Source organism: Dermacentor silvarum, chromosome 5, assembly GCF_013339745.2.
Source record: "Dermacentor silvarum isolate Dsil-2018 chromosome 5, BIME_Dsil_1.4, whole genome shotgun sequence".
Lineage (NCBI taxonomy): Eukaryota > Metazoa > Arthropoda > Arachnida > Ixodida > Ixodidae > Dermacentor > Dermacentor silvarum.
In genome coordinates this window covers 60,279,930-60,298,210 of record NC_051158.1, presented here as the reverse complement: position 1 = coordinate 60,298,210, position 18,281 = coordinate 60,279,930, and the positions used below count along the sequence as shown (strand labels likewise).

The window sequence follows — 18,281 nt, the reverse complement described above, 5'->3', positions numbered from 1 at the left end:
AGTTGGTTCTGCATAACTGAACAAGTAACTCAGCGCAATATAAAAGACAGACACAAGAAAGGGACAAACAAGGACAAGCGCTTGTCCTTGTTTGTCCCTTTCTTGTGTCTGTCTTTTATATTGCGCTGAGTTACTTGTTCAGTTAAGCTTTTGAAGAACGAGTAAGGCAAGCCAGTCTCCCTGAGATAGAAACAGTCGGGGCTCCACAGACTATTCCACTCAGGGATTACACTTAAATAATACTGAGTGTAGTTGTATGAGATTCCTGATGTGGTATAGCTAGACCGTCAGTAAAACCTAACCACATTAACTTGTAATCTATTGACGTAATCACACCAATGAAGCACCTTTGTTCACTGATGCCTTCAATGTTTTGATGGATACAATCGAGAGAACAAGAACTAGACCGAACGTGAGGCAATCTTTCCGAGGTATATAGCGACAATCTACCCCACCTACCAGAAGAATTGTCGGGTCCTGATGTGTCCTATTTTTATGATGAATAATGAACAAGACGCGAATTATATGATTAGTTTCTTTTTTGTCTTCTTCGTAGGCAAGCGCTCAGTTTATAAGGCCAACTTCGCTCTAATGGATGACAGCTATTTCCAACTTAACCTTGTGTGATTGTTTTGATCCAAATGTAGCGCCACTAAAAACGCAAACTGTTACATAAATTGTGTACTGAAAGATGGGAATAATGTCGCGATGAGTAGCAGCACGAATAAGCAGCAGCATGTATAGAGCGATATCACTGATGCGGAAACTGTATGCTTGGTTTGTTTTGCGTTTTATCACTAGAACCACCGACTTGTATATACCAAGGCCATCATTTATATGAAGGGCAAATTATGAAGCTGTCTGAGCCGTGTGAGCACGTTAAATGCCGGGCATCGGAAGGAAAAGTAATTGTAACGGGGTAAGTTTATGATGCATATACTCTATAATTTGATTTTGCAAAATGCGTAATTCATAAAGATGGCATACCAAAAATACAAAAACAAAAAGGTTCAGAGTGCATGAAATTACATGTTATATATAGCTCTTCTCAGCTACGTAACTGGTAGTGTTTGTCCTACCCGTCCTGTATATCGATGCTACATCTTTCAAAACTGAGTTCGCAATAAGCCACGTGGTAAAGTTTCATACTTCCCCTAACTGTTGTTGTCGTAGGGTACCGATGAACCAGCTAGGAGCATTGTTGTCTTCGATGTCGGTAGCTTCATCCCCTCCCTATATCGCCAGTAGTGTCTCCATGACCCGCTTCACCCCTTCTTTCGCGTAGAAGACGTCGTTCAATGATACTTGTAGAGATCCGGCTGATTAATAGCAACCGTGTGGTCTGCTGATGACAGAGCCCAGAACAAGCTTTGCCAAGCTGTAAGGAACGGTATTGACCTTAAACACCAGTTTTGCGCCCATGGCCAGTGTTTCAAGTGCTTACGCGTCCTGAGCCCTCGGGTGGTTTCGGGCCTGCGTTATTTCAGAGGCCGGAGATCAGAGCCTTGTCAAGCGTCCCCCTAAGGACGAGATGTGCAAGGGTGCTGTAGTTTTCAGGCGGACCCATTGGGTGGCACCAATTCTCTGTTCTCCGCGAACGCTGCGCTCTGTCAACTCGTCTCCCGATGCGTGCGCCCATCTGCCAAGGTGGATTGCCTAGCCCATTTTCATTCATGTGGTACCTGGTTCTTTCTTTTTCCCTGCCTTTTTTTGCTGTTTGCTCCATTCGTTCTCTTTTGCTCTCCTGAGTCACTCTGTCTTCATATCTCACTGCTCACAATCGACATAGAGTTGAAAGAGTTTCTATTGCATTGTCAAGGGCGCAACAAAGGTCACGATATGAGCAATATTCTTTTGTATCTTTTCTCCGCTGTTCCCGATACTACGGTGGGAAAAGAGTTAGGTTGATTGAGCGGACTGGTACTTCCTTCCTATCTACGTTTAGCCGAACGCGTGAACAAGATATTTGGCACAGGAGAAAAATTGTCACGGCGGTCTTTTAGACTTGGTCCTTACTTAACTTTACTGACGCCCCATTGCGCCCAATGTAGCCATACATAGCTTCAAAGCAGGACTTGATTTGCTGTCACCCTTATGCGATAACGTTTGTAACAAGTTGGGCTCTATAATTCCTCCGGACAGCAATTTCTAGCAACTGCTTGAAATAATCGAGCATATGCTTAATTCTCACGCTCAGTATTCGTATAAGACGTATGCATTGGCCTCTCTATTAGCTCCAATTGGCTACAGGATATAGACTAAAGTTATCCTACTGAACACTTGGTCACTTTCATTGAAGCGAACTTTAATGCATATCCTAATCGTGACCCCTCGCACAGTTTTTGTTATTTTTCGCTTCCTTCTGAGCAGCGTATCCGGCTAAAGGACTTGTGGGCTACATATTATTGGGCTTAGTTGCCCGTTCTTACTGGTGACCTGGCGTATACACCAGCTCCCTTGGGTACTTAACTCTGGCTGATATCATTGCCTTCCTTAAAGCGATGCTTTTTTAACATCAGCTAGAATGAAAGAGCAGCAATAGAAAACAAACTATACTAAACATTTGTGTTCGGATAATCACGAGTGTTCTGACACTGAAATTATTCAATTACAGACGTTTATTCTACGCGATGCAGCGCATTTATTACCGTGGATATTTGCAATCACATATCACAATTTTAAGTTGATCATGCATAACTTGTGTTCTGCAGTCGTTCCTGCCATCCGTGTTTCATTTCAGGGTTAAGCGCATTCCTTTTTTGAATAGAATACGTCTCTTTTAACTTGACTGGCAGAAGTGAATATTTCAAGGTAGGGGACGAGCATGCTAGCGACGCGAATGCGCCGTGAAGCGCAAGTTTGGTGACCATATGCTCTGCCGAGTCAGTAGTCACAATTCGAGATAGCCTTGCTGATCCCCGAGTCATTGGTACGAGTCCTCCCGTCCAAACAGCGTCATTTGAGGCTTTAGGTAGCGCCTGTTTCTCACGAGAAACTTCCAAGAAAAGTTTGGCCATTAAATTAGACAGGATCAATCAACAACACAAACACGCTTTTTGGGCAGAACAGGGTTTGACTTTCTGAACGCAGCAATGACCCATACCTCACTGACCAAGCTCGCATAAATACTCATTCACCGGCGACTACAGAGTACTCAACCATGAAGTGGTAGTCCGACATGCTGATTAGCGGAGGGCTGTCTCTTTCCGACTAATAGGCCACAAAAAATTGCGTCAGAACCTATTTGACCACGATTGTGAACAGTTGTGCGCTTACCATTGAATCAATATAGCGAGGCTATTGCTACCATCGAAACAAATTATTTTATGAGGCGTGTACTGCAGCGGGAGTCCTCTTTCACGCTTCCCAAAGAATACCGGGCGCCATCCAGCTCCGCCACCGCGTAGCCTGTGCGTGACCTAAGATATGCCTGGCGTGATGGTGCATGCGAACGCTGAGAAACGGGCTCCTCTCTCGACCTGTTTTCTAGACACGCTGGGCGTTACGCAGTCGAGAAGTCTGCGCGTGGGCTCCGAGACGAGACGCGTGGCGCGGCGGTATCTGCAAACGCTGAGAATTGTTCCCTCACTTGCAACAGACTGAGTGGCACATACTCAGTGACACAATTTGGAGAGAGGTGCATTGAAGAGGAAACATACTCAGTGCATTCACGGCGCAGCTCACTAAATCATTGGGTTGCTGTCCTTGAGGAACCCTTGTGACGTGGGTTACATTCTGTCCAGCATCGAATAAATTTAATGGATCATTTTTGTATTTGTACTGTGGAACAACTAAGCGCAGTTAAGAACACCGGGGCTTTATTTGTACGTCCCTTCACTTGATCGACTCCATCGTTTTCATTTCCTCTTCTTCACTTCAGCTGTCCCCCACTACTCGCTCATGTCTACACCGCCGACGCGACAGGACGAAAAGGAAAAAAATTGGCGTAGCTTGCACTGGCGGCGCAGTGCTAAAGAGACAGCGGAGCTGATGGGCACCTGCTAGCTTTTGGGCTAGACTAAGCACTACCAAGTCAACGCCAACATTTCCGGAATTTATTGATTATTGATCGATAATCGATAAGCTAGTGATTTGCTATCGATTGGCTATCGCAAGGTATTGGCCACGTATTTGGGCTAGGTTAAGCACTACCAAGTCATCCCTAGCATTTTCTAAAATGTATTGATTAGGGATTGATTACTGATTAGCTATTGATTGGCTATCGATTGGCTATCGCAAGGTATTCGCCGCGTACTTGGGCTGGCTAAGCCACTACCGGTCTACCCCAGCATTTCCCGGAATTTTCCGGATTAGCTATTGATTGGCTATCGATTGGTTATCGATGACTGACTAAGCTTAAGTAGTCCCAACCATGCTTAGCTAGACTTAGCCAGGGTTAGCTTCGCTAGTTCACAGGGGTATGTGCCATTGCGCTTGGACCCTTTCTGCACTACCGCCAGGATCGGCCTACAGTTTTAGATTCAGCAGACACATTACGCCCGGCTAAACAGCTCCGCTGTTAAAATTTGCCGCATATGCTCCCCCCCCCCCCCCCCCTTGCGGGCAAGAGGCCATGGTCACTTAGATAGGTGGTCAGACTGAGGTCTTGATAATGGGAGCTGGTTTGATCCTAGCGATAGCGACTGTGTCTTCCCGTCCACTGTGTAGGATTGTGAAATGGTGTTCAGACCATTTGCTGATTGGGAAAGGACTGTCATAGCGGGGCTGAAGAGGACGGCGAGGAGTGCCAACACGGACAAAAACGTGTGAGGAATGTTTGCAGGTTTGAGGGTAGGCACATGTCGTGCGCAGTCGTATGTGCAGAGGTTGGTGATGGACGCAAATTTTGCCTGAAAATCTGTAGACGCTGGACGAAAGAAGATGGGTCCGAAACGTTCGGCGGAGATACTGGGTTGACGAGGTCACCCGGCAAGCGAAGGGTGCAGCCGTAAACCATCTCAGCTACAGAGCAGGCGAGTTATCAGCAAGTCCAGAGTCCGCCTCTACCAGCATGAGGCAGTGGCCACCTAAAATTTCGCGGCTGATCGCACTGACTGATCTCACCAAATCAAACGATGAGTTCAAATGGCAAACGCTGCAAGTCGAAGCACTCCAAGGCTGTAAACGACACCTGCTGTCACAATCGGTAGTCTCCTATTTCAGCAATCATGCAGACACTGAAATCCACACCGACGCAAGCGGCGTGGTACTCGGCGTTGTCGTAATCCAAAGTAAAGACGGATTGAGAGGCTCCTAGGTTTCGCTGGCCGGTCGCTATTCAGGGCAGACAGCTGTTATTCTATGACGAAAACAAATGCCTTGCAAATGTTTTGGTGACGGTTAAATTGCGCCCTTACGTTTATAGCGCACCTTTCAAAGTCGTAAGCAACGGTCACGACCCCTCCCCCCCTACCCCCCATTTTGTTAGGCTAGCAAATGAAAATAACCCTTAAGGCCACCTTGCATGGTGGAGCCTCCAATTGCACGATTTCGACATCACCATGACCTACCGCTCCGGACAGAATCATTCGGATGCCGACTGCCTGTCTCTCTCTCCCTTCGACCCGTCGTCGCAAAGCTAAAAAGACGAAGACCCCTTCCTGGCAACAATAAATGCTGATTACATCACCGAACAGCAACGAACTGATCCGGAACTGGGAATCCTTGTCAATTACTTGGAAGGCAAGAGCAACGTTTCCCGCTGTATTTAGGCGTAGATTGTCTGCTTTCTTTTCAAAACGACGCCCTCCTAAAGAACTTATCTCTTGTCCATAGCAACTACTTTCTCTTTGTGCCTTCAGCAATGCGGTATGAGGTTCTGCAAGCACTTCATGATGATTCTCATGGCAGGGTACTTCGGATTCTCGCGTACACTCACAAAGAGTCAGGAGAAGCATTACTGACCACGCCTGAACGCCGACGTCGTCCACTCAGCGACGTAAGACAGCCCCGACAATGCTAGCGGGATTGCTACAGCCAATCGAGCCAGCTTGCCAGCCGTTCCAGCCTATCGATATGGATTATTAGGGTACTCTGTGATGTGAGCATGCGGGAGTAAGTGGATCGTCATAGGTACCGACTACCTTCCCACTACGCCGAAACGAAAGCTCTGCCTAAAGCTAGTGAGGCCGAAGTGGCAAAAATTTCATCGAGAACATACTGCTACAACATGGTACCCAAGAAGTTCTCAATACCGACAGAGGAACGGCTTTTACTGTGGTGCCAAGCAATTCTACAATTCAACCAGTCAAGTCGCTTGAAGACAACCACCTACCACACGCTGACGGATGGTCTTATAGTGCGCCTGAACAAGACTTATGCCGACATGTTAGCAATGTGCGTAGACGTCAAACACAAGACGTGACAGGCCGTTCTTTCGTAAGCAGCCTTCATTCGCAAGCGGCAGTGCAAAGAAGAATGCAGGTAACTACGTTCAAGCAGGTAACTACGTTCAAACTGCGTTCACAAACGTAGAGAATCTCGACGTCCCTGCCTACCTGTAGCTCACCATGGCCTCCAAGAGGCTCATCTTCCTTCACGGTAAACGAAACAGGTTATTTTTACCTGGAGGCATAAGCAGGAGCCGAATAGAGGGACCATCATGCACTTGAAGTTTGCGAGAAACACACAGTTCAAAAGGTATTGCCCGAAATTTGTAGGAGCCTTCTGGTGCAATAGAGACGCCTTTTTAAGAAATTTCACTTGCCGACAGCCATTGTCCCGCATGTGTACTAGAGATCAAGTGGTGACAACTGCTTTGAATCATGAAGACAATCAAGCGCGTCACCGGTACGCGGAAGCAGGTAGATAGGCGATAATCAAAGCAGAACAAACAGTTGTCCTTTTATTGAATGGGTACGGCTGTTTGCGTATGACTTACATGCAGCATATAACACAGTGATTCGTGTTCAGTTAATTTCTCAGACACATTACCATAGTGTTGTAGAAAAAACTACGTGTGAAGGGCTTGAACAAAATTTAGCAACCTTAATGTTTTGTAGTTTTCCGCAATGAGTTTGAAATACGATCTCTAAACAAATTGTACGCAAGACTCGAGTAGAGATAGCGGAATCTTGCACAATTCAGGTGACCATCTGCTGTTTGGCAAATCTATAAAAAAACTATGAATAATTAAATTATGTTCTACATGGTGGCGGAACAAGTGGCAATTGCTCTAGCCATCAGGAGTAATAAGTGGGTCTTCATATACAGTGATTCAAAAGCCGCTACAAAAAGTTTTGATGAAGGCTACGTAGCTGGAGTTGCAGCTAAACTCTATGAAAACATTAGGATTAGGAAAACAGAAATCCGATGGTTTCCTGCGCATATGGGGAAAGTGGACGAGACTCGGGTAAACCTCAACGAGGTTACGCATGACTTGGTACGAGAACTTGCTAACCGTGACAGCCATAACCGAGCCGTTCACCATCAGTCCGGAGAATATAGAGACCATTTCATAACTTTTAATCAGATTACCAAACATTAATATCTAGGACGCAGGCAATTCCCATTGCCACACTGAAAACTAAACAAGGCTCAGGCAGTCTCGCTGCGCTTATTGCAAACGGGTACACACCCCACGCCGTACCTCATTAAGAAAATATATCCAGAAAGGGAGATTATGAAGGAATGTAATGATTGTAATGGCATCATTGAAATCAAACATATGCTCGCTAGGTGCCCCGCAACTCTTCCCAGCCTCCTGGAAGAATGGACTCGATGGGAAAAAAGAATACAAAGCCCATTGCTTTAAAACCAACTAAGGGCTGTCCAGAGGGCCCATGATGTCACTGAAGGGCTTGGCCTGACACTGCCAACGTGGGAGCGGCACGCCTTGGCTTAAGTTGAGCCTCCGACCTCCTTAAATAAAATTTACACATACACACAGTTTAGGTCTGAGAACAATTTTTCAGCAGGGTTGAGCCCTAGGACGCTAATGAAGTCTGAAAAACCAACACCAGTATAGTGTATTTGCTTTCAAATGACTGTACGGCGATATCTCGCAATATAATAGTATAGATTAAATTTGACCATTCACGACTAAGGTATGGTAGTGAAAGTTGTGAGACTGTTTAATTATAATCAACGCAAACATATGGATGATGCCTACAGAAACATGATTTTCTAGGACGTGTTTAGGTTAACAACGAATTGAAATGACGCACGTACGAATGGAAATTAATATCATACATGTGCGATCATAAAACACAAATAATAAATTCGGTGCCCTCCAAAAATGTGAAAGAATTTTTATCGGAACTGAGGCACATTAGAACGTTGCAGAAAATTACAAGAAATTAAGCTACTAGCGAATAATTTTTTTGTAAAAACTGGATTAATTGTGTGAAGTGCCTGAAGCGGAACCTCCTTGAAGATAAGGAAGAAGGCGACCGAGACTCGGGGTGTGGGCACAGAGGAAGCAGAAGTTCATTAAAATTTCGGACTAAACAGAGCGTCCCATTCTTATTTCCTTACATTTTTGGAACAGCCGTTACAAACTGGTGGCTCCAGATTGGAACCAGCCGACACCATAATCGACGCGGATATGTCCAGAGTAACCAGATCGACGAGAGCCAGTCAGCTTGGAACCTGAACCAATAGTAATGCACGACGTCCAGTTTGTGTTCATGTTGTCAAGGCCAGAGATGAAGCTTTTGGGGGTCAACATCTCGTGGCAGGATGAACTATCGATCACGCGCGAGATGAAGAGAACAATGGAATGACCGGAAATGTCCGAGTTGTGAAAATGTCAGAGGATGTTCCCGGCACTTACCCCGAACTTGTATGCATTGTGCCTTACGCTTCTGTAACGTCGTTCATTGAAGTGCCATTTAACTCGCAAGACACAACCGTTGTCCGTAAGAAACCTTACAGCCTATCACACGAGAAAAAGATGTGGTTGAAGAAGGAAGTGCATCAGATGCTCGCAGCGGGAATTATAAGACCATCAACGTCGACATATGCTTCGCACATTATAACAGTGCCAAAAGGAGATGGGACATTCAGGCTTTGTACTGATTCTGATGTGATTATTAAGCAAACAGATCTGCTTCCGTTTCCTATACGACGCATAGATGACATTAATAATAAATCCAGGGGATGTCACTGGTTTTCAAGAATTGACCTTGGTATTGGTAGATAACACTCCACAAGAGTACAAACAACGTCATTATTAGCGCGACCGTACGTCAACGTCATTATTAGCGCGACCGCGTTAAGGGCCCCTTGTCGCAGAAAATCTGGCGTCGGTGTTGGCGTAAGCGCCGGCGTCGTTGGTGGAAATTATCATGCCGAACCACATCATCCCGAACCACCCCGACCGGGCAGACCGTTCGCATGGCGCAAGGCGTCAGTTAACAAAAATTGAATATCTCAAAGTAAAATCCGTCGGAAAAATCGTAAAGTGCGAATTAACCACAACCTACAGACGCGATAGCGTCGGATTGGGATTTGAAAATACGAGAAAAAATTCTGATAAGCCGCCAGGTATCTTTGAATGCTGTCGCGTTCCACTCTTAAAGGCGAAGTTTAAGCGTACTCCAATTCTGATGGTGCGCGGCTCAAGCAAGCAACGCTCACGCAACAATTATTATCTACTCTCGAACAAAAGACGAACTTGAGCTGCATTTATCGCAGGATTTGAATGCTTTGGTAAAAGCAAAGTTGAAGATAAATTTAAAAAAAACAGTGAGTTTTTCAAGACAAGGGTGTTTTCTTAGAAAGGACATTTGACGGCCATACAAAAAGTACGAAGGAAGAGTCAGTGCAGAGGATTAAAACTTTGACGAATTCTCATGACTTGCACTCTTTGAGGGTTTTCCTTGGCATAGCTGGACAGTTAAGGGCCTTCAATAATAACTTTGCCATGAAAACACGGTGTTCGACAGCATTAATACAAAAAGATGCCCCGTTCATTTGGAGCAAGTAATGCGAGGACATTTACCAAGAACTAGTAAACAATCTCATCAGATCTTGTCTTAGTACTCCCAGACTTCAAGAAACCTTTTCAGTTGTGTACTTACGCATCGTTGCATGGAACCGACGCATTCCTCTATCAACGAGATGCCAGTAAACCACCGGAACACCAGCTGAATGTAATCGCAGATTACTCATACACCTTCAGCAAATCGGGAAGGAACTATAACACCACGGAAAAAGAGGCATTGGCCGTCGTCATGGCATTGCGGTACTTTTGCACTTATCTCTAAGGTCACCATTTTAACTTTCTTATGAACGACCAAGGTCTGACTTCTTTGATGAACATTACTCAACCGAAGGGAAGGGTTGCTCGTTGGGTCAGCGAAATCCAGCAGTTTGCCTTTACGTCGTCGCCGTCCTGGAAAGAAGCTCCCTGACGCGCACGCTTTATCAAGATTACATATTCCGGAGACCGAAATAACTGAAAATCAGCATGTCGCAAGTATTTGAGGAGACACAGAAGATATTGTGTTGAAGGGTGGAAAGTTCTAAGTACCAGAAACAAGTCGCCAGAAGATTTTGAAGCTCATCACGACAGCCCCGACTGAGGAGACGACTTTTGGAGGACATATATGAAGGTGCAGAAACGTTTCACGCGGGAAAATGTGAAAAATTATATACATGAATATGTAAAGACTTGCCATGATGGCGAAATTGGAAACGCAAAATACAGGCCCAAAGAAAAAGAAATGACTGTCATGAGCCAATAAAGAAAGCATGAATGAATGAAGAAGAAAAAGCAGAAGATAAGAAGAGAGCAAGAAGCCACGAGGAGTCGGTGGCAGAAATAAAGAAAAAAAAGAGGTTAGAAAAAAAACTCACGGTTTCGCCCTAAGGGCGAAGCAATGAATGCGATAGCAACACAGCAATGTCATACGAAGTAAGGTGAGCGGCTGTGGTAGCAATATAAATTGTAGTAAACATGAGCTGATTAATTAAGCAGGTGTGCTGCGGCGTAAGTAGACCGACATGAAGAGAGACTCGATTACCACGAGAAGGCGCGTGTGAAACGGTGGTGTTGATGAGAAGCGCTTCCCGTGGGCAGCGCGTGCCAAGGGGCACACCTGTAGCGCTGCACTGCCGATCCGGGCAGCATTACATGTGTAGCGTGCGTTGGAAAATGTGGCCCGACTTTTACTAACTGAATGAACAAGCGTGGTGTGAGCGCGCACAAACATGAATAGATCACACTGAATGACTGCAGACAACGACTGTCAAAACGCTGGCAGCAAGCGCATACGCTGCAGCGGGCGAAGGTACGTGCGGTCTATCGCTGCAACAGAAACTGAGCGGCGAATGCACAGTGCATAAAGGTCACAGGCGTGTGGAGATAAGAGACGGTGCGGGCGAGCGACGAGCGCGGTTGTTGACAGAGTAGAAGTGCGCCTCCCCCCCCCCCCCCCGCTCCCTCCGGCGCTGGCTTCCCGCTTCCTTGCTTGCGCGTGGGAGAGATAAGAGACGTTACGGGCGAGCGACGAGCGCGGTTTTTGGAAGAGTAGAAGTGCCCCCCCCCCGCTCCCTCCGGCGCTGGCTTCCCGCTTCCTTGCTTGCGCGTGGGAGATTGAGTGCGTTCGCTCTCCGTGATAGCGCGCGTCCCCGCACGCTTCCGCTCGGGCATACGGCGCGCGGCGCAGATTTTATCTATACGGAACCTCACGGCGACGGCGACGGCAGAAATCCAGTTGAAGTGTCCATATAATTGCTATCGCAATAAAAGTGCGTCCGAAGGAAAAGAATACAATATAGGAAAGAAGAAGTGCAAAAGTTCACGTGGAGATACGTGGCCAATGTGAGAAGAGACACGTAGCCGTAGAGAGTGGCCCAGCTACGCTCTGGAATGACGACGGGCAGAAGGAGCTGGACGCCGAAGAAGACCGGTGGATCGCGGAGACGGCCGCAACCCGGTGGAAGTTGTTCTTCAGCTGCCGCGGCCACGACCCGCGAGCTGAGTGGATGTCTCACCGGAAGCCGCAGCTACAGGCTGACGGCGCCGCTTCCCGGATTCCCTGCGGCTACGATCCGCAGGCTTGCGGAGTTTACTGGACAATCCAGGCGCCTAGGTTAGCCCACCTTCCTGACCCCCTGACCAGCTCAAATGTGGGCTGAACGTCGGACTCAGCGACGCCGATTCTACGACACATCAGCGGGCCCAACAACGTGTCGCCGGAAGCAGCGACGACGACGTGACGCGGCCACATCGATGTACTTGATTTAGATATTTTGAACTTGATAATGAGTCGTGTGTAAGGGCTTTAGACAACATTTTCAATTAACTAGCTTTGTATATAGTTTGTCGGGTGTTAGGGTTTTGCTATTCGGTTTGTAACGCGTGCTTTCTTGGCATACCTATTTTTCTTACTCTCACGCACCGTAAAGGCTTTTCCTAACTCAAACGTTCCTTGCGTCGTGTTTACCACCCTGAGACCTTGACAAAATATTAGCGAGCCTGCCAGGATTTATTTCTTGAATACTCGGTCTAACACTTCACAGGAACATGGGTTATGAGGTGTTGGGGGTAGCCAGTTCTCTGGGACTAAGCCGCGAAGAATCGCTTAGCCTTTTTTTATCGAGCGCAAATAGAAGCTCGAGAAGCATGCGAAGCCAAAAAAGAAATTTTGTTGTTAAACTTGCGTTTGGCCGATGCATCTATCGTAAGAGATGACGTGGATAGATCGTCTCTTTCTTGGGAAATGGAGCCGCAAAGAACAAAGGCAATTTGTCCACGAAAGTTAATGGCTCCATTTGACGATAAGAGAGATGACCTTGATTCTTATCTGCATCGTTTTGAAAGAATTGCTTTAGTACAAGGCTGGGAGCTATCTGAGTGGGCGACATCACTTAGTTTGTATTTAGTTGGAGAAGCCTTGAACGTTTTCGGAAGAATGCCAGCATCTGAGACAATGGACTACGACAAAGTCAAGAAATCATTACTGCAGAGATTCAGGCTAACTGCAGAAGGATTACGTGAGAAATTCCGGAATTGTAAACCAGAGCAATCAGAGACTGGTAAACAGTTTGCTTGATGTTTGACAAATTATTTTTATAGATGGATGAAAATGACAAACACAGAGAGGACGTATGAAGGAGTCAGGGAGCGCATTGTGATTGAACAGTTGTTGACTTGTAGCCCAAAACTCCATTTTTTAAAAGAACATTCACTAAAACGTCTAGATGACTTGCTGAATCTGCTGACCAATTTCTCGAAGCGCAAGGCTTGAACATTTTCGGTAAAAACAAAAAGGAAACTCATAAAAGAGAAGATGATCTAATGCAAGTTAGGCAAGGTGCGGTACCTAAGGTACCTAGATATTTCCTGTGCAACCGCGTCGGTCACCGTGCAGTAGATTGTCGTGTAGGAAGGAACAGGCCACAGGCCACTGCAAGAGACCACTGCAAGAGACGAGGACACCGCACAGAAGACTGCAGACTACAGGACTGAGAAAAGGCGGCAGCGTTGTTTCCCTAAATGGTGGAAGGGCTTCATCATCGCCAGAGTCGACCAGGGATACCCAGCATACACATGATACGGCGAAAAACCATGGTCTCGGATAACAAGGGCGCGTTCGAGAAGATAAGGCTATCACTGTGTCTTCCTGTAGTTGAAGGAGAGATCAATGGAATACGAGTCTCGGTTCTTGGAGATAGTGGCACCAACATGGCCTTGGTGAGACGGAGTCTGATACCGGAGCAAGAACTAACAGGAGAAACCGCGGCGGTTATCATGGTCGACAGCACGGTTAGGCATTTACCCGATGCCATAATTCAAGTGTCTACTCTCTACTACTCCGGATGGCTGATAATAAAGTGCGTAGACAATCCGCTATATGATTTAATATTCGGAAATCTACCAGGGGTAAGAAGCGTGGATGACCCTGATATGAAGTGGAAGAGTAGATGCACCGACACGCGAAAAACGAAAGAAAAACAGCAGGAGCACGATCCTAACATGGCAACACAAAAAGTTAAGACTACGGAGGATAGACTAGCAGTTTCATGATCACGGCGAACCCCATACCAAAGCACATGAGTCATGAACTCCACGAAGGTCGACGCAAGGCGCGGGTCGACAGACAGCGCCGACAATTCAAGGATGACCCGAACGTAACGTACGTGGACGTGGTGGTGTACCCTGCAGGGGGCATCTTCGCGGTAGCTGCCGTGAACGGGAGAGACAACTCATTAACCCTCGCGGCCTCCGTCAGGGCAGAGACCCCAGCTGCGGCTGAGACCATAGCCGCGGCGCTAGTAATAAAGCAACATGACAGGGTGGGCAGGGAAGTTCATGTCGTTACCGACTCGCAACAGGCCTGCCGTAACTTTACCAACGGACGAACACCGGTGCTGGCGGCTAAGATTCTAGGCCCGAGGCTGCAAGAATCCCATCAAATCACGTGGACGCCGGGTCACGCGGGACTGGAGGGGAACGAAAGGGCGAACGCCTTAGCTCGAGGGCTAATTAACCGAGCGGGGCAAAACGAATCGTCTGATCAAAACCCACCCTTTACCTTTGTGCCCCTGCCATCAAATTACTGCGACCGACTCGAGATCCAGCGACTCAACCGCAGGATTTATCCTCCCCCTCACAAAAAGCTCAGCACTGAAGACGCAATTGCCCTCAGACTTATCCAAACAAACACATTCCCAAACCTACACAGATACAGCAAAATATACCCACAAACATATCGCGGCATCTGCCCCTGGTGCGGCGACACACGCCCTACGCTCTTTCACATCTCGTGGGGGTGCGGGAGCAAACCTGAACATTTAAAGACGCCTAGCACGTCATTTGAGCGGTGGGAGGTACAGCTGACCGGCGATACCCTGGCAGGACAAGAAGCTCTCGTCCAGCATCCAGCAAGTACGTCGAGCAGCCATGGCCAGTGGAGTCCTGGAATGAGGACACCACCCACTCGTCCTCAAGATCAACTCGATGGTCTAAATAAATGTTTTTCTCTCTCTCTCTCTCATTGGTGGTAGGTACAAGATCAAGTATGCAGCAAACATTGAAGGCACTGAAGGTACCTACAACCGAAGTACTTTCGGTGATGCCAACAGAATTTGCGTAAATGGAAAGAGAGAATTATTCCCTACAAGCGTGCTTTGAGAAGGAAGGAGAGTCCACGACAAATAAAGTTGGAACAACCATTTTTGAATTCCAGAGGAAAAATGGATTATTGTACAGAAGGTGCAAGTTTACCTCGGGCAGAGAAGTGATGCAGTTGGTGGGTTCTAAATCAATACGACGAACGTTCTTGAATTTGGGACACGACAGCATCATGGCCCGGCACCAAGGCATAAAAAGAACGGTGGCTAGGATTACAGAAAACTTTTTATGGCCAGGACTACAAGGCGAAGTAAAGAGATATGTAAAATCCCATGACATTTGCCAGTGGACGATACCAAAAGGACGAGTGAATCGAGTTCCACTTGGGAATATGCCGACCCATGCCATTTGACATGCCATTTCAGAGAGTAGCAATACACATATTAGGACCAATAAAGCCTGCCGGCTTTATTGCCTACTATTGCCTTTATAGCCTACCAGCAAAAGGACACCGCTTTGTTCTCACAATGGTCGATACGGTGACAAGATATCCAGAAGCCATTGCCTTAAAAGGCATAGATTCAATTCAGGTTGCCGAGGCCCTAATAGAGTTGTTCTCCCGGTATGGTCTTCCCCGAGAAATTCTTAGTGACCGAGGATCCAACTTCTTTCTTTCTTTATTGGCTCATGACAATGACCACACCTACGTGCTCCAGTGTGCAATTTGAAGTAGTGCACCTGGACTTTGCCGAGCTTAAAACGATAGTAGAAGGAGTGCGTAAGACGCCAACTTTTTTGGTTGCTATAGACCAATGCACACGAATGGCAGCCGTGAACCAGGGAACGAAGACTCCGACGCTGTCATTTCTATTATGCAACGGGAAATGTTTCGGAATACCAAAGTCATTGCCCCCGCCAACGGTCCAGCATTCAGAAGCGAAAGGCTAAGAGCGTGGGCAGATGAAAATGGGTTCACCCCACTTCCCGATAGTGGCTTCACCCAATAACTGGGGTGAGCCCGAAAGCGGGTTCACCCACTAACCGAGAGCGGATACCCTCATCCTCAGGGTAGCCGCTCTCGCTGAGCGATTGATTTGCGATTTGAAGGATACCAGCAGTCATCGAGGCATTGCGTAATCACAGAGTAAAGGAGGTATACGTGAATATCTTGGCGAATATCTACAAAGATTGCACAGCAACTTTGGTTCTCCACAAGAAAAGTAGAAAGATACCTATCAAGAAAGGGGTCAGGCAACGAGACACAATCTCTCCAATGCTATTCACTGCATGCTTAGAAGAAGTATTCAAGCTCTTGGACTGGGAAGGCTTAGGAGTGAGGATTAATGGCGAATACCTCAGCAACCTCCAATTTGCAGATGACATTGTCCTATTTAGCAATAGCGGGGAGGAATAACAGCAAATGATTGAGGACCTTATCCGAGAAAGTGTAAGAGTGGGGTTGAAGATTAATATGCAGAAGACAAAGATAATGTTCAATAGACTGGCAAGGAAACAAGAATTCAGGATCGCCAGTCAGCCTCTAGAGTCTGCAATGGAGTATGTTTATCTAGGTCAATTACTCACAAGGGACCCTCATCATGAGAAAGAAATTTACATGAGAATAAAATTGGGTTGGAGTGCATACGGCAAGAATGGCCAAATCATGAATTCTGAAATCATGAATCGAGAAATTCTTAGTGACCGGGGATCCAACTTCTTTCTTTCTTTATTGGCTCATGACAATGACCACACCTACGTGCTCCAGTGTGCAATTTGAAGTTGTGCACCTGGACTTTGCCGAGCTTAAAACGATAGTAGAAGGAGTGCGTAAGACGCCATCTTTTTTGGTTGCTATAGACCAATGCACACGAATGGCAGCCGTGAACCAGGGAACGAAGACTCCGACGCTGTCATTTCTATTATGGAGCGGGAAATGTTTCGGAATACCAAAGTCATTGTCACCGCCAATGATCCAGCATTCAGAAGCGAAAGGCTAAGAGCGTGGGCAGATGAAAAGGGGTTAAGCCCACTTCCCGATAGTGGTTTCACCCACTAACTGGGGTGAGAGCCCGAAAGCGGGTTCAACCACTAACCGAGAGCGGTTACCCTCATCCTTCGCCCCTCGCACATTTCCTCTAGGGAAATGTGCGAGGCGAAACTCGCGGCACAATATACAATTTGTAAGGAAATATGAATGAAGCGGTCTGTTTAATCAACCATTCTTAGGAACCATTCTTAGGAAACTGGGCTACCGGAATCCAGAATCGCGAGAGGGGATAACCGCCATCCCCAAAGAAATTGCCAACAGGTTAAGAATACCTCCATCCCAAGAAACATGCACCCAATACACAACGAGGAACGCAGGAGAAGCAGAGTCCAAAGACTCCAAAGCTCCATCCTCCAAAAACAAGGAGTAGTGTACGTCGATGCGGCAGAGTACCCAGAAGGGCACTACGCTGCAGTAGTAGTGAGCGACAAAGGCGAGCTAATCTCGAGCTGTAGCCTGAGACACTCTTCACCAGAGGAGACAGAGATGGCGGCGATTGCCCTGGCAATCACAAACCCATCAACCAGAATAATCATCACCGATTCTAAAACTGCAATCAAAGCCTATGACACTGGTAGGTGTCCAAACAGGCCGCCAAAGTTCTGCAAGCAGGCAAGGAGAACGTACCCAATGACCTAATTAGAATAATATGGGCGCCCGCTCATAGTGGACTCACTAAGTGCGAGATCGCCAACGAGGCCGTACAGAGGTCAACACTTATGTCTAGAACAACGGAGCGTCGCGCTCGGGACTGCACGAGCGACATGTACAGTTTGAAATAGGCCACATCTGAGCATGCGCGGTGCCAATGACGCGCCTGCCTCGCATTTTCTCTCCTTGTTTATCGCCGCGGCTGCAACAACTGCTTTGGCCGGCAGAAGCGCTGTCAATGGTGTAGCGCCACCAAAAAAAAGAAAGACACCCGGAATCGCCCGGCTCCGTACGGCCACGCTAGCGGCAAAAACGCGCGGCAACGCGTCATGCCGCGCGCGGCAAAATCGGCAGGAATCGGAAGTTTTGTGGTCGAGGGTTTTGCGGCGCGCGGCATGACGCGTTGCCGCTAGCGTGGCCGTACCCTTATACTGCAGGCTTATTCTCAGTTCGCGGTATCGTCATACCGCCATTGCGTCGCACATATATCTCGCGCATCGCACCATAAATTTTGCATAACGCATTGCGTTTTTGCCGTCTGCTTGGAGTGAATTTTACAAA

General features: G+C 47.1%; 1 long non-coding RNA gene across 1 annotated transcript in view; it reads left to right on the top strand.

Annotated features, from left to right (window-relative positions):
* LOC125945644 (uncharacterized) overlaps nucleotides 1-18,281 on the top strand; it is a 40,386-nt gene that overhangs the window by 20,505 nt on the left and 1,600 nt on the right. Inside the window, exon 3 of the long non-coding RNA XR_007467125.1 lies at nucleotides 802-919. This is a non-coding gene — a long non-coding RNA (uncharacterized LOC125945644). The remainder of the gene's footprint in view (nucleotides 1-801; nucleotides 920-18,281) is intronic.